The sequence below is a fragment of the Pinus tabuliformis genome, chromosome 6 (assembly GCF_031772625.1).
Source record: "Pinus tabuliformis cultivar Carrire ecotype Pingquan chromosome 6, CPIR1, whole genome shotgun sequence".
Taxonomy (NCBI): domain Eukaryota; kingdom Viridiplantae; phylum Streptophyta; class Pinopsida; order Pinales; family Pinaceae; genus Pinus; species Pinus tabuliformis.
This window is the reverse complement of record NC_142292.1, coordinates 140,860,888-140,872,212: the sequence shown is the minus strand read 5'-3', so window position 1 is coordinate 140,872,212 and position 11,325 is coordinate 140,860,888. Positions and strand designations below refer to the sequence as shown.

Here is an 11,325-nt window from a genome sequence, read left to right as displayed (position 1 = left end):
ATTTGCAATGTAAGAACAACGTGGACACATCGTCTCCTTCTCTGCATTTATTTAATTACCTGGCATTCTAACTTTAAAGGGACCTACAAAAATTCATGGAAAACCTTCAATCTAGACATCAATAGGTTGTCTTGGGTGGAGGGCCATCATGACAAAGAATTTCAAATACATCTTATAAGGAGATTTTGAAGTTAACAAATATGATTGTGGGATTGGAACGGTCGTCGATCCTTCAGCTCGGCAAAAGCAAATTTCTTAATAAATTCCAGATATCATGGGCAATGATTCCTTCAATTTTATTAAGATATTTGACATTACATCCTTTTATATACTGACTGTGAGGTTCTTATTTTCACTTGACAAAAATCAAGCAGGTCTAAAACCAAAGGCTTGTCCAACAAAGAATGAAAAGATCAAAATTGGATGCAGGGTCTGCCCCTGGCTTAAGGCCTATTCCACGACTAAGAATACATGTTAATTCATGACAGGCATCATTAACACGGTTTGAATACTTGAAAGTAAGTTTGTTCTCTGTCGCATTAAAAATGGCATTTGAAAAGAAATTAGGTGTTGATTACACATTGGGAAGTTGGCAAAACAGATGCATTTGCATTAAAAATGGCATTTGAAAACAAACTAGGTGCTCATTACCACATAGGGAAGTTGGCAGAACATATGCATTTGCATTGAAAATAGCATTTGAGAACAAAAATGCGGTGCTTACTTCATTGAGAAGTCGGTTCTTGGGAAGCAATTTGGCAGTTTCCGAAAGGAGAACCACATGTCTGGAGATGACACATAATGCCCAATCATCAAAATAATCCATTTGGGTTAAATAAAACTCTAATCACAAATATTCAACTCACCACCTAGATAGCTAGCAATCAAGCATACCCACACTCTAAGATAAAACTATAAATATCTCAAAGAAACTTTAATATGCATTATCTCAAAGAAACTTTGATATGCATCTGATTGTAACTGACCAAAAGCAGTTATCGGGCATTTATTTAATATATGTCCAAACTTCCAAGAAATTATTTGCAATGTAAGAACAACGTGGACACATCGTCTCCTTCTCTACATTTATTTAATTACCTGGCATTCTAACTTTAAAGGGACCCACATAAATTCATGGAAAACCTTCAATCTAGACATCAATAGGTTGTCTTGGGTGGAGGGCCATGATGACAGAGAATTTCGAATACATCTTATAAGGAGATTTTGAGGTTAACAGATATGATTGCAGGATTGGAACAGTCGTCGATCCTTTAGCTCAGCAAAAGCAAATTTCTTAATAAATTCCAGATATCATGGGCAACGATTCCTTCAATTTTATTAAGATATTTGACATTACATCCTTTTATATACTGACTGTGAGGTTCTTATTTTCACTTGATAGAAATCAAGCAGGTCTAAAAACAAAGGCTTGTCCAACAAAGAATGAAAAGCACAAAATTGGACGCAGGGTCTGCCCTTGGCTTAAGGCCTATTCTACGACTAAGAATACATGTAAATTCATGACAGACATCACTAAGACGGTTTGATAGTGTTGATTATTAAGCATACATCTATTCCATAGAAAAAGACAGAAAGTGAGTACATGACCAAGATCTCATCTTCCAAGGTATATATAATTACTATCTTGTTGAATGTTGATCTATACAGTACAATCCTGAACAAGTAAAATATGAATTTTGGTGGCTTTGTTTAGCTGCATATGTTGATGTAGACAGCCAGAAACAACTTATTACCCTCATTTTTACAAGGTTGTTGCAGAGCCCCATTTTTCTGGGCATTAATTCTTGATGCATAGATGTCTGTAAAATGTTGAATAGCAGAATGGATTTTGTAGCTAATAGATACTTTGTTCTTGGCTCTGCAGTTAAATCATACTGGGTTAATACCAAGACATGGTCAAGAAATGTTTCTTTTTTTCAATATGGAAGCCTGCAAGAAAGCTTAATGGAGAAAGAACCCAATCTGTATAAACCACAGGCTGCAAAATTCACAAAGAGCTTTCCCCTGTTGCTAACCAATCAAACCAACAGGAGTTCCTTCATCCAAGACATTGTATTTCTTCCTGAGGAAGTCCTCTTCTTAGTACGCCTGTCTTCTGCAAACTCCAATCTGATATCCCACAAATCATCCCCCAGCTGTTCATTCTCGCAACAAATCCATACACCAGTGAATGCCATCGAGTATTTACAATTTGGATATTCTACCCAACCACGAGCTGCAGTCAGATGCCAGGCTCCTCCCCCTGCAACCCACTGGTCTGCAACATCAGTTGCCCTAGTGGACACAGCTAATTATAGCTCAGATTTACCAGAGATCATCACAGCAAAATTGGGTTACTTTGATCATTCCAGACCCATCAAATGGGATTATATGGTATATGAGAGCTTGGCCACAGAGAGGGATATTGTTGTATTTGCCAAAGGGATTAACAATAGACAAGGACTGAACATTGAAACCAAATATCTACGCTGCATATTCAACAATACCATTGAAACTATGGTCACACTCTGGACAAGAAGTCTTTAGATGCGAGCATCCCAATGAATCAGTTCGTTATCAGCTCATTGCCTCCGAAATCATTCTCCGAATCCATGGGAAATCCATTCCTTCCGTCGCTTATAATGAAATCCCGCCATCTCATCATTCAAGCAAAAGTAGTACTCAAGATAATGCACAGAAAATGAGACTACTATGTGCCTGCACCATGGTGTTCAACGTTGCAAAATACATAAGAGAATGGGTTATCTACCATTCTCATCTGGGTGTGGAACACTTCTTTCTGTACGATAACAACAGTGAAGACGATCTGGCAGAAACTGTTGAAGGGTTACTGTCAGAAAATTACAAGGTAAGCAGGCATCCATGGCCATGGGCCAAGACACAGGAATCTGGATTCTCACACTGTGCTCTCATGGCCAAACAGAAGTGTCAATGGATGATGTACACTGACGTTGACGAGTTTGTATTTTCTCCTTCATGGCTAAAGCAACTCAAGGCCAATGCCAATATTGGGTACCCATTAAAGAATACTGCATCAAAAGCAGCTCTGAGGCGATTAGTAATAAATCTTAGTAAACCAGGGGCTGCATTGACAGGGCAAATTTCTTTGAGATGCAGAAATTTTGGACCCTCGGGCCTCCGGGAGCACCCGCAGAGAGGGGTTACTTGCAGGGAAAGGAAGCTGAAGCGCTACAAATCCATACTTCTTTTGGAAGCTGCCTCTCCTAAGTTGCTCAATGTAATACACCGCTTTCAGTTGAAGAAGGCATACAGAACAGTGTATGTGAAGGCCCAGAGGACAGTGATCAATCACTACAAGTACCAGGCTTGGAGTGAATTCAAGGCTAAGTTTCGGAGGAGGGTGTCTGCGTATGTCGTGGATTGGAAAGAGTCTAGGAATGTTGTGTCCCAAGATCGAGCTCCAGGCCTTGGCAACAGGGCCATCAAACCCCATGAATGGGAGAATATGTTCTGCCATGTGAATGACAGTGCATTGAAGGAGTTTACAGGTAGAGCGTTTTCTTTGAATAATAAAGAACCAGGCTCCAAGTTACAGTGGCAATGAAGGGCAACTGCAATTGTATGTATGTATAGGGTTAAATCAATAGGAGGTTGTCAATGATAGATGTAGTATGCGGTTCGTTGAGTGGATCTGAAAGTCCACCATCTAGCCAAAAAGCAAAACAAATATTTTATTTAACAAAAAAAATAGCGCAAGCTCTGACATCATTTAAATATTTAAATGGAGGTTTTGGCACTAATATAAGAGGTGAAATCATGGCATTTTGGGGTTGTTTTGTTTGCCAAATAGAAACATCTGCATATCGTCAACATTTAGATTCAAAACTTCCATAGCAAAAATACAGGGACACTCTGCATTTGACCCACCTCTATTAAGTTTATGGAGATTCCAAAACCTCCATAGCAGAAATACAGGGACACTCTGCATTCCACCCACCTCTATTAACTGGATGGATTAACAGGATTAAACATGTGCTGGCCTCTCTCTCTTCCTACTCCATGGCACATGTATACAGAGAGGACAACAAGGATGCGGACAGACTGTCTAATGGGGGTCTACAAGGACAATATGGTATCATGTATTACAAACTAATAATAGATCATCTCATTAGAGAGGAAGGCGAGATCAACTTGCCATAAAAATGGATCCTGTTTTACTAGTTTTCTGATCTTTAGCCAGCATTCTGATGGGCTGACAGATGCCACAGTTTTTTGCTCTGTTTTTGCATTTTTGGATTTGTGTTTTAAGGATTGACTAAACCAGATGTTATATTCAGACATACAAGCATGCATGTTTGTATATTGATATGTCTATCTTCTCTCAGTTGTATGTATTGGTGCACATCTTATTCTCTGTTTGGCCAATCAGTCTTTTCTGATATGTTCTCACTAATAAACTTTTAATTATATATATAAAAGTCAGCATTTTTCTTCTAAAAATCTATTAAAAGAAAAATATTCTTTTAAAATCAAACTGTGTCCACTCATTTATTTAAAAATCAAAATTCCTGAACATAATTAAACTAATTCAGAACAAAACATCCAAACAAAAATAAAAAACTAATTCAGAACAAAACATTCAAACAAAAATATAAACCACCATTCCAGCAACCCCTACAGCATAATTAAACTAATTCGGAGCAAACCATTCAAACAGGGAACAGGAGAAAACCAGTAATCTGAATCTATACTAATCTAATCCCACATACTTTGTATGGACAGGACATAACTCGTGGAGAGAAAATCACTAGTCATCTGTATTATTTAATGGAAGTTATCCACTCAAAACCATATCATAACTTAACCTTTACTACTTTCTCTTTGGTTTCCATGCTTTCCAGAAGTCTTATAAAAAGCGTTTACGTTCACTTGAAATTTACACAGAGTGTCTAATATGTTCCAAAAGCAAAATAATTAGTACCTTAGCCATATACTCGTAAAGGAATTGCTCAGTAGGAATAGCCAGAATGACCCACTGACACTAGTTCGGCCAGATGCAATGCACCGCCTTTGGACAGTGGGATATCCCTTCTCTCCTGTACAGATTTTGATATGGCTAGATATACAAATACCCTACCTCCTTCACTTGGCAATGGCAAGACTCTAGTAAGTCGCCTTCCGTTGTTAAACAAGTACTCAACAGAATCACCTTCTGTACTAAAACCTTTCTCTGCTATGCTGTAAAGATGATCTGCAATTAACACCAGCGAAATTCAGTAACAATTGGATATCTGGTCATATGCCAACATATTGCAGGAATCATGGATAGTATTCAATCCTCCTTACCTACAAAGAGGGGATCATCCTCTGCCATCTTGCAAAGTTGGGTAAGAAAAGGACCATATATGGAGGGGTTGTCCACTCGGCCTATGACATATGATTGACAGGGACAGACCTTCCACACCAACTCAGAGCCTCTGCTCTGCATCTTATGCCTTACCACATTCTTTATAAAGTCCTTGCTAGTAAGTTTCTCTAGCAGCAACTCCAGAGTCTGTAACTCCAAAGTTTTTTATGTTACTTAGCCCAAATAATTAAAACAAAAAATGAATTCAAGCTTTCTGAATCATAAAGTTTCATAATCTATGAATGCACACCTTTTTGCTGAGGGAATTGATGCGATCCGATTGGGCAGCTGCAGCCCTGGGAAGCTTTAGAACCAAATTGCACTCATCCTCCAGGAGGCATTGAGAAGTCAATTTCTCAAGGTCTACAGTGACAGAAGGAACCATCTTGACAATCTTATCAGACTCCCTTCTCTGGTTAATCACTTCAACTTTAACAGGACGAGAGAATGTGACTAATTCATCTTCTTCATCAGACTCTACATCTTCCTGTTTCAAGAAACAAAGATTTTGTTCTAAGAACACACTCTTAAAAATCCCACAGAAACCATTACCCAAAAGAGCTGAAGGGTATATATACTCACCTGATCATCAGTAGGGCAAGAATTGATGATTTTGATATCTCTGGAGAAGCCAGTGTTTACATTGGTTTGCTTCATGGCCACCAGGTGACAGGTCTATGGCATAAAGCTTTCCTGAAGGGTACTTGACAGATTTAACAGAACCCAACGTAATAATTAGTGCAACAGTTTTGGCCTTTTCGAGTAATTAGCTGGCGTAATGGAAAGGCTTTGAAGCCTTTAAATTTTTTATTGCTAGGTTTTGAAATTCATTAATGATATGGTTTGAAATTTGTTAAATGCGAGGATTGACTTAGCAAAAGAGTTGTTACCCTCGTTTTATGTGGATGCTAGGGTTGTATAGTTCAATTGATTGATAGTTATATTAAGATTTATGGTGCCTGAATTGCAGATCAAGGAAAACAATTTATTTTTTTTTACGAAGAAAAAATCGCAACAAAAAGTTACAGTACCTGCACTATGTGCATTCAACCAAAAAAACCATCTGTCAATGGCCAAAGCCGTGAGTAGTACAACCTCCAAATAATTTGTGTGTGATAAAAACCACCCTGAGATCAAACATCAAAATTGTTATGTCCACACAACGTGGGAGCAGAACTGATATATACTGATCTGTTCATAATAAGTCCTATCTAGCAGTAAATAAAAATCAATAACTGACCTTTGTAACCGAAATATTTACATCAAAAAAATCAAATATCTTACAAACTGTTAAAATAAGGGTAGAGAAATATAAGCTGTAGCTTGACACAGAGGAGAAACACAAAGCATCACATATCTATAAAAGAGTGGTGCTGGAAAATTTGGACTGTCCCATTCATATGTTCTGTGACCTGCCAATGCTCATAGCCTTTCTAGCACCTTCCTTGGATAGAAAATTTGCTTCATGGTTCCTTTCCTTATAGATATGACAGTAGAATATATTATTAAAAGCTTGTTTAATCTGAAAAATTTCTTCTAGAATGGGAAGGTGCGTGGTTGTGACATCTTTGAAATTCATTAAACCAATTAATCACAGTTAAAGAATCCCCAAAGACTAGAAGAGAGAAACAATCATATTCTAGAGCCTAGCAGAGTAGAACCTTTAAAGATAGAAGTTCAGAAAAATTATTAGATCCTTTGCCTAGACCAATTTTTGACTTCATGAAATGATGTTCATTTATGAAAAGAACGAGGCCACCACCACAACTACTGTCCTCACTTTGAAGCACCGTCAAAATAACACCAAGGAATGTGTTGATTGATCTCTTCTTCAATGATATTGCGAGGCACGTGAATAAAGTCTTTTGATGGAAGGAGAGCATAAATTGCACACACTTCAGCTCAATAAGATTGGGTGCGGATGAGGAGTCCCTAAAAGTGGCTTTGTTCTTGGCAAGCTAGCCCCCAACAAATGAGGGGAGAGATGTTTCTGAGGGTCTCGTTGTTTAATGAATCCCACCGCGACTTCCAAGCCTCAATCAAGCTATTGTTTCCTCTCCAGAAACAAGTGTGAGATAGACTCTTCAACATTTTTACATAAATTACACATGTTGGGACCTTCTTTTTATATTTTTTGTAATTTGTCCCAAGTTGTCACTTTGCTTTTTAATAAACACCATAGAGAAAGTCTTGACTTCTACTATCTGGTGACTGTATCCTAATTTTGGGGTATATACCCGAGAAGGAGAGTGAACCCAACACAAAGGGTCCACCCTATCTCTTTTTCTGACATTTAACCTTCTGAGAGAGACAATATAATCCTACCACATATCGGCATGCTCTCCTTAAAGGCCCAAATGAGCCACATTCTGCCAACCTTGCCACCAGAAAGTAGTCCAATCCTCATCCACAAACCTGATTGTGGAAAACTTTGTCGTGCTCATTCAGGAAAGCCACAAGATCCAAAGGAAGTCTAAAATTGGCTTGGCAGCCAACCCATGGTTCCAAACTGATATTAACTTTCTGCCCATTGCCCACCTTCCAAGTGAGGCCACCTCCAATAATTTAAATGAAGCTATAACAACTTTCCAGATAATTGAAGAGTTTGGCACCATTTTATTCAGTTTTCTGATCCATTCATCAAGCTAGAGGGGGAAATGTATTTCCTGAAAACTACCGATGTCCACAGGCTCTCTGTGGAGAGAAGTCTCCAACTCACTTTTGACGAAAAGGTTTTTGAAAAGATAGAAAGATGTTTAAGGCCCCATACACCCCATGATTTGGGCAAAGCATGAAGTATCCCTGAGAGGCAGACATGCTATATTTTGTTGCGTTTAAATTCCCTAAGAGATGCACGGTCATTTCTGTTTATGATACACCTCCCATGAAATTAAGTGGAACTAGCAAGGTGATCTCTATAGGATTGTAGACTCAAGCATTGAAAAACAGATCAATGAGATCACGTTTCCTCAGCAGCTCGTAATCTGAATGACAAATGAAAAAGAAATAGATATTTCTCTTTACAACAAGCCACTATTCCATTCTGTCTCCTCTTACTTCAGACTTTATCTCACAGTAATCTGATTTGGAAGGCCAAGTCAGAGATGGACATATGCAAGCATTCTGAGCAAGACAGGTACAAATACATTAAACTCAACAGATTGGCAGTTGCCTGGAAAGTACAGAGAACATTTTTTTCGATTCTGCATGGACAGGCAGTGATTTCAACGATATTCAACCATACAATAACTTCTATTTTAAATTCGATAGAACCAAATTGAGATAAATGAGAGCTTGATACATATTTATGTAAAATAGAGAAACCAAACAGCTAATCAGGATAGAAGCTTGGGGTTTTGTTGTATGCTGGTTTTGTTGTTGCTGTTTGAGTTGACTACGTATTACATGCCCAAGAAATGATGAATGGCAAGCAACAATTTAAAATAGGGCCCATTGAGACAATGTTTGGTCAATCATGCACTCTCTTTGGCTGCTTTCCTTCGTCTTTTAACTGCTCATCCTCGATGTAGATGCACGAAACCTATGAATTTCCTCGATGTAGATGCACGAAACCTATGAATTTTCTTTCCCTATCAAGGCCAGCCTATGATTAATTTTAAATATATTCCTCTTGTATGGGCTTAATCTCAAACTGCAAGAACAAATGACAACGGAATTGGCCAAATAGATATACCAAGCTAGAACAAACCTTTTTAATTCCCCAAAAAATCATAAAATTGGACAAATTACTTATCACTGCTTCTGTCCTGAATCTACAGACAGGTACTGAAAGCTCCTCAGTGAATCCTCAGGCGTGCCCTTCATTGATGCATTTCGAATACCAAATATCTTTGACATAGCAATGACAACATCATAACCAAACTCAGTGACCATTTCATAGGAATCATTGTCTCCAGCAACACATAATGAAGCCTGGTCAATCACCTCACCTGGCCAATAACACGCACAACAAATTCGCTCCAATGCGCATAGTGGTTTGGCCCTCCACAACCCTCAATTTCTTACAACGATTCAACCTCAATTTTCTCCAAAGATTCGGCCTTCAAAAACCCCACGAAACCTATGAATTTCCTCGATGTAGATGCACGAAACCTATGAATTTTCTTTCCCTATCAAGGCCAGCCTATGATTAATTTTAAATATATTCCTCTTGTATGGGCTTAATCTCAAACTGCAAGAACAAATGACAACGGAATTGGCCAAATAGATATACCAAGCTAGAACAAACTTTTTTAATTCCCCAAAAAATCATAAAATTGGACAAATTACTTATCACTGCTTCTGTCCTGAATCTACAGACAGGTACTGAAAGCTCCTCAGTGAATCCTCAGGCGTGCCCTTCATTGATGCATTTCGAATACCAAATATCTTTGACATAGCAATGACAACATCATAACCAAACTCAGTGACCATTTCATAGGAATCATTGTCTCCAGCAACACATAATGAAGCCTGGTCAATCACCTCACCTGGCCAATAACACGCACAACAAATTCGCTCCAATGCGCATAGTGGTTTGGCCCTCCACAACCCTCAATTTCTTACAACGATTCAACCTCAATTTTCTCCAAAGATTCGGCCTTCAAAAACCCATGAATTTTCACAATGATTCGGCCTCTAAAACCCATGAATTTGTACAATGATTCAGACTCCAAAGACCCACGAATTTGTCCAGTGATTCAGCCTCCAAAAACCCAAGAATTTGGACAGTGATTCAGCCTCCAAAGACCTACGCATTTGTACAGCGATTCGGCCTCCAAAGACCCACGTATTTGTACAGTGATTCAGCCTCCAAAAACCCACGAATTTGCACATTGATTCAACCCCTTAAAACTCACGAATTTGTACAGCGATTTGGCCTCCAAAAACCCATGAATATGCACAGTGGCTCGGCCTCCAAAAATCCGTGAATTTGCACAGCTATTCAGCCTCCAAAAACCCACGAATTCGGCCACTGCGAGTATCACGGATTCGGCTCCAGTGAATGGCAGACTTGGCCTCAACAATTAATGGACGCGGCCGTCACAAATTTGGCCCTTCTGAACCCTCGAACTTGGCTTGTACAAATACAACAAATTAATCGTTCGGCTTCCTACGATCAACGATCAGATTTTGTTTAATCGTCTAACACCATAAATCGACGATCAACAATAAGACACGGAGTCGGCTGGGGCTATTCCTTTCAAAGGGAAACGCCTTACGGCGTAATTATACTGTAACCGAAAAGGAGTTTTTAGTTGTCATTCATGCCATTAATAAATTCAGACATTACATCACTGTCTATGAAAATTTCATTCATATGGACCATCCTGTCGTTATATATTTAATGAACAAACCAGGTACTAATGGTAGAGTAACAAGATAGATATTACTATTACAAGAATTTAATGTCACCATTCTAGAACGACCTGGAAAAAAAACACAATTTTTGACTTTTTATTTAGAATTAAAAATGATAAAAATCATACATCTGTAGAGGATAAATTTCCTAATGAGTATATTTTTGTAGTATCTACTAAATCACCTTGGTTTGCAGATATTTCTAATTATTTGGTTACAGGGAAGTTACCCTCCTATTTGTTTCCTAGAGAAAAAGGAAGAATAATCCAAACAAGTGCATCTTATTCATGGATAAATGAAGAACTATACAAGACAAGACCATATCTCATCATCTGAAGGTGTCGAAGAGAAGATGAAATACATGAAATACCTAAAGCATGCCATGATGAACCATGTAGAGGTCATTTTTCTGACAAAATAACTGCTTATAAAGCCCTCTTAGGGTATTATTGGTGTTCTCTTTTTATGGATGCCAAGGACTATGTTAAGAGGTGTGATCATTGTCAAAGAATGGGGAAACCTGTTCCTTAAAATGAAATTCCATTACAACCTCGGTACTCACTGAACCTTTTGAA

At 38.4% G+C, this 11,325-nt stretch overlaps 2 pseudogenes across 1 annotated transcript; one reads left to right on the top strand and one right to left on the bottom strand.

Annotated features, from left to right (window-relative positions):
* Positions 1–533: 533 nt before the first annotated feature.
* LOC149257766 (glycosyltransferase family 92 protein RCOM_0530710-like) lies at positions 534–4,673 on the top strand (annotated as a pseudogene).
* Positions 4,674–4,838: 165 nt separating this feature from the next.
* Positions 4,839–9,283, bottom strand: LOC149257765 (uncharacterized; annotated as a pseudogene). Its single transcript, XR_016249659.1, has 5 exons — positions 9,167–9,283; positions 5,972–6,143; positions 5,640–5,876; positions 5,329–5,536; positions 4,839–5,233 (listed from the first exon to the last, which is right to left on the bottom strand). The product of XR_016249659.1 is annotated as an uncharacterized LOC149257765 (transcript).
* Positions 9,284–11,325: the final 2,042 nt, after the last annotated feature.